This window comes from Tachypleus tridentatus, chromosome 3 (assembly GCF_004210375.1).
Source record: "Tachypleus tridentatus isolate NWPU-2018 chromosome 3, ASM421037v1, whole genome shotgun sequence".
NCBI classification, from domain to species: Eukaryota; Metazoa; Arthropoda; class Merostomata; order Xiphosura; family Limulidae; genus Tachypleus; species Tachypleus tridentatus.
In genome coordinates, this window is record NC_134827.1 from 74,584,995 (window position 1) to 74,590,994 (window position 6,000).

Sequence of the window (6,000 nt, forward strand, 5' to 3'; positions counted from 1 at the left end):
GTAAATACCTGTTATAAAAACAACAGAAAAACACAAAAAATTAAGTGTCAGTATCTTTCATACTGTTACTAGCGTCAGCAATACCCATAAATTAGTATAAATTACGTCATTTAACAATACGACTTTATAAAAGTTGTAATACACCTCAACACTACTTTGTTACTTGAAACTAAAACAGTAATTTCTTGTCAACATACATCAAGCTTTTAAATACTGGACACTGACCTACATAAGTTGTACCTAATGTAACTAACTGCACGCACAGTATCCATTACTACAACAGAAACGTATTATACTAGGCTAATTTCAACTAAATTAAAGTTTGAAAACAGGTCAAAATTCTCGGATCTTGTTCAACTTTTAAGTTGAATTCTATGCTCAGCCTATACTATAGAGTAAATATTCGTATCATATTTTACACTAAACAACATTAAGAAAACACAGTGACGTATCCAGAAACCAAACAAATGATCACACTTAAAAAAATCAAATACCCTAATCTTTCATGAGCTGAAGGCCAACTTTCTCATGTAACACTGCCAATTTTAAGATTCATCCTCCATCTTAGACTGAACGTTTTTATCCTCCCATACTCCCTCGCGCACAATCATAATAATTTTTCACACTTACGCTCACAGAGGTCGTTTTCATTTATCTTGTAGCCTTTTTTTTTTCTCATATTCTGGTTATAAAATCACTTTTGTACACCTTCTAATGCTTAAGGATTCGAAGACAAATGTATCATGCGTTCCAATGTTTATGTTTCATGTGTTAATAATATTCAGTACAATAAAGAATTTAATAATATAGCCATCTCATAATCATCAGATAAAAGCCTTCCTTTATCACACCTCAAAGGTCCTCCCACCATCCTAACGTTGTGTTTACTCTTACTCTTTAGAGTGTTTACTTTTTAAAGGAAGCTTTACTGTTAATGTTTGTATTTTCAGCCAACCTTTCTTTATACCTATACTTTTAAATGCCTTAACTTCCTGTTTGACAAACTTTCTTGATATTCTATAATCTTCTAAATCTTTCACCAGTCATTTTTTAAAGATTTGTGATGGTTTTTTTCAAAAATTTTATCCCTTATGCCCATTGTGAGCGAACCTGGTTTTTTACTTGCAGCCATCCTTTTCTTTTTATAATAAATAAGTTTATCTTGAATATTTATCTTTAAAAACTTTCCACATTTGATCAGTATTTCCAAATAGCTCAACTGCCCTATTCTATTATGGCATAGCAGTACGTCTGTAGAGTTACTACGCTAAAAATCAGGTTTCGATATCTGTAGTGGACAGAGCACATATAGGCCATTGTATAGCTTTGTGCTTAACTTCAAAACAGACAAACAACTATGAGGAATAATTTTTGTCACATCCATTCAAAAATTGCTTTTTTGGAATCGTAACCAAAATATCCTTATTCGTGATCTCCATATTCAGCAAAACATCGAACTTAATAAAAAAATGATCACTTGTACAAATATGTTCTCCAATTTCCACTCTCTCAAAGTCATTTCTGTATTAAAAATCAACAACAATACAAAACAACATTGGTTCTAGAAAATTACTTTTCGGTCATAACCTTGCAGCTCCATCAGCTCTAGAGCTTCTACTAAAATTGTACTCCCTCTAACTGAAAACATCACTTTAAATATGAGAAAAAATGGCACGTCATTATTAAAATTGAGTTTCACAACTTGTGACTGTTAGAGCACGAATAACCTATTGTATTACTTTGTGTCAAAAAAGAACCAACCAATTTAACAAACAAACCAATATCCCCTTGCTGATAAAGTGTAAGGAGTATAATTACTTAAGTATGTCATCGAACTAACTTTCTTGTCTACTGCAGATTGAGTGAAAATAATAAAATCTTCTTCATCTGGAATGTTCTTCATCTCATGGATTGTTATAACAGTCTTGTTCGTATTGTCATGAACTATGTCTGAAACAAGTATATCCTTGCATCAAAATTTATCGTTGGCAGTCAAATATACGAATGTCTTAAGGACTAAGTCGGATGGTTATAGAACTGCACAGAAAGATAATGAAGTTATACATTTCAAACGTACTATTTTAATATCAAGATTTTCATCATCTGGCAACAAACGAAAAAATATATATGATCGAAGAATAATTGTTTTTTATCGTTTCATTGATATCACCGTTTCAGTCCTAATAAGTGAATTTTTCGAGTGACTAATTTCAGGCAAAGACAATATATCATAGGTGCTCAAAGCGTTATACACTTCTCATAGAATAAATATATATTTCAATTACTGGTTTGGGCCTAAAATATTCATCGGAAACTTTATATAAAAATCTAATTTATTACCAAATATGTTTTGTTTTTTTTTCCCAGAATTCTGCAAAATGCTTAATTGTATCAGAACTACATGTTCACATTGTTTAATGTTACATAGGTCAAGCCACTGAAAATTGACCGGTTTTGGAAACAGCATGTAGCATCTTTTTCTCAGTTAATAAAGACGTGTTCACATCAATGATTTAGAATTTCTAAGACGAGAATATTCTCAATACTTTATTTCATTTGAAAGCAAAGTAATGTGGATCAACTTGGTGCACCAACATCATCAAGAAAGAGATTTGGAATAGGGAAGTTTATGGATCTATAGTGTTAAAATTTGTAGCTCGATACCCAGTGTTGACAGACTGCTGATATCCAGTTGTATGGCTTTGCGTCAAAATAGAACTGAATCTCCTCGTGACTCAACGTTACGTCTGAGACTTATAAAAATCTGGTTTCGATACCCGAGGTGGGAAGAGCACATAAAAAACAAAGAACTAAAATGTTTGTCCGTTTATTTAAGCACAAAGCTACATAATAGACTATCTGTGCTATGCCTACCACGAGTATAAAAACCCGATTTTTGGCGAGTGGAAAGCCCTTAAAATTACAACTGAGACATAAGGGAAGCAACTAAAATTTCAAAATAATATTTCAAACTGATTTATTTGTAAACCACTAGATGGAAAAACAGTCAACGGTAAATATTATAAGATGTTTGTTTTAAATTAAGCACAAAGCTACACAATGGACTATCTGTGCTCTGCTCACTACGTGGTATCGAAACACGGTTGTTAGTGTGTAGGTCTGCAGACATACCACTGTGCCACTGGGGGACGAATATTATAAACATGAGAATAAAGTTAAATTTCTCAAATACTGCTGCTATATAAACCTACTTCTAATTCAAAAATCTCTTATTCTTTCGACCTCTTGCGAGTTAGCGGTAAACTTGGGAGCTTACACGTTAAAAACTGCACAAACAGACAAACAAATCTTCTATTTGCATAATGTTTAAATGAATTCAAATCAAAAATTGTCATAACATTGTTTCTCTACTGATCGAGTTGCTGTTTTAATATATATAACAATGTGTTTGGTGAACGTAAAAAACCTAAAAGTATTATAATTTCACAAATGATTTGATTTATTAAAATAATCAGATTGTGTTACACTATGCTTTGGGTAAAATAAAAAAAATAAAAATAATTTTATTATTTGAGTAACTTCTTCACGAAGATGAGTTGGTAAAAAGAGTAGCTCAAAAGTTGGCGGTAGGTGGTAATGACTAACTGCCTTTCCTCTAGTCTTATCCTGCTAAATCAGGGACGGCTAGCGCAGATAATCTTCGTGTAGTTTTGCGCGAAATTCAAAAACAAACAAACAAAATATTAAAAAGGTATGATATGTGATAAATATGTATATGATGATGCTGTAGAAATAATATATTTCTACGTTTAGTAAATATTTCGTTTGATTTAAATTTAACTTAAAAGTAAATTAAGAACCATATAAAAAGATTCTGGTATTATAAATAAGTCTCCTGCCCTACCATTAATAAACATATATAATGTTTTTAAAACTATAAAAACACATATAGCATCTGTAATAGCTTATGACAACTGTTAACATGCACATAGTATTTTTAACAACTGATAAATATATAGATAATCTTTAACAAACCCTAACAACTAAGAGAATACATAATTGTTTAAATAGTTTTTTAACAACTGGGTAAATCTGCGTATTATTTTTTGCAACGCTGAAAATACAAGCAGCATTTTAACAACTTGTAAAACATGTACAAAGAAAAAGGCATTACCACTTTCTGATGTATTAGCCGACGACACTTATAATTTAAGTTTCGTTTCTCTTCGTTGTAAATGTTTTGAAATTACTTTAAAAACTCTAAAATTCCTGGGATTTTATTTACTATTATGCTAAACAGATGACAGTACGAAACAATAGAGTAATGCTATATACAAATAACATGCTCCGAATGATCCATAGCAATCAATAATGCCATCTAGTGAGCACTTTGTTTATGTAATATTTTTAAACTTTATTTTTCATATTCTTCCAGTCACAGCAAGCTACCAGCTTAGATCTAAAATACAAATAAAAACTTTCACAGTAATGAGCAAACTTAATTAAATATAATGTTTCTACATCCCTAGTTATAAATATTAGAATGCTTTGTTTTGTCAGTTGGTTACTCTCTTCGCTAAAGATACTTTCGGCCATATACCCAGCGATATATGAGAAGGTTCGGTCACAGCTTTGAAGATTTAGGTTACTTCAAAAACTATTTATTATACTATCAATGCAAAATATTCTCTATACTAAAAGTTTTATAATAAAAAATGACGTTTATTTGAAGCTAATCAAAAAGTAACACAATGGGCTAATTATTCTCTGCCTACTAGGGGTATCAAATATTTGTTTGTTTTTTTAAATTTCGCGCTACATGAGGACTATGTGCGCTAGCAGTCCCTAATTTAAGAGTGTAAGACTAATGGGAAGGTTGCTTGTCATCACCACCCACTGCCAACTCTTGGGCTACTCTTTTACCTACGAATACTGGGATTGACCATAACATTATAACGCCTCCATGGTTGATGTGACGGGGATTTGAACCTGCACCCCTCAGGCAACGAGTCGAGTGTCTTGCCTACCTCGCCATGGGAGTTCACGAGAGGGGTGTCGAAATCCGAATTTTAACAATGTAATTCCTTCCCCAGGCATGAAAGGCAAAAACAGTAAAAGTGGGTTTATTAATATTTTAACCAATGCCTGTAAAGAAATTAAAGAAAGAATGGGTTATACGTTACGGAACACACAAACCTCAGCTTTCAACTTGAAGTATTGAAAGATGTAATGTTTGTTAGGAAGAAATTTAGAGAAATTTATTACTCCATATAAAGTACTGATAAGATAGTCGTTATTTGTCACTTATCACCTTTGTAGAGCTTTTTATTGGATCAACGATAAGTCTGTAGGCTTATGACGCTAAACATCGGGTTTCGATACCCGTGATGGGCAAAAAAGAAAGACAACTAGCTCATTTTGAAGCTCTCTTAATACATTTTCATCGATAAGTGAAGAAATATGCTATTGTTATGATTACGTATAGATCGACAATAATTTAATAATAATTTAACTGAAGTAAAGGTTTAGTTTTTAACTATCCGCCAGAAAAATACAGTAAAAGAAACAAACACCAGGAAGAGTGTTTGTGTGTTTTTCTTATAGTAAAGCCACATCAAGCTATCTGCTGAGCCCGCCGAGGGAAAAACACCAGGATGAAAACGTCAAGATTGTTCATTATTATTTTTACAGTTGAAAATAATTAAACGCTCTCTTTGTTTTTAAGCCTAAACACCTAATTCATCACGTCTAATTTTGATCATTTTTATCTTGTTTCCTGTGTAAAGTTCGAAAAAAACTTGAAAAACGTTATTAAGACTTTAACATAGTAATAAATTCGACAAGATTCAGTCAACATAACGACAATTCATATATTATTATGAATAAGAAATAGAAGGAATTATCGTATATTATAACAATCCTACGGTAGAAAATTCAAGCACGTTCGGCAACGCGTTTCGATCCTACGACTCGCGCATAAAGAGCTGAATGACCAAATTACTAGACTTTACTAGGCCTAGACAAGACTGAACATTATTA

General features: G+C 32.1%; 1 protein-coding gene across 1 annotated transcript in view; it reads right to left on the bottom strand.

Moving 5' to 3' along the window:
• LOC143247199 (uncharacterized) overlaps positions 1-603 on the bottom strand; it is a 35,198-nt gene extending 34,595 nt beyond the window's left edge. The window contains exon 1 of the mRNA XM_076494867.1: positions 495-603. The gene's annotated coding sequence lies outside the window, so the exon portion shown is untranslated. The remainder of the gene's footprint in view (positions 1-494) is intronic.
• Positions 604-6,000: the final 5,397 nt, after the last annotated feature.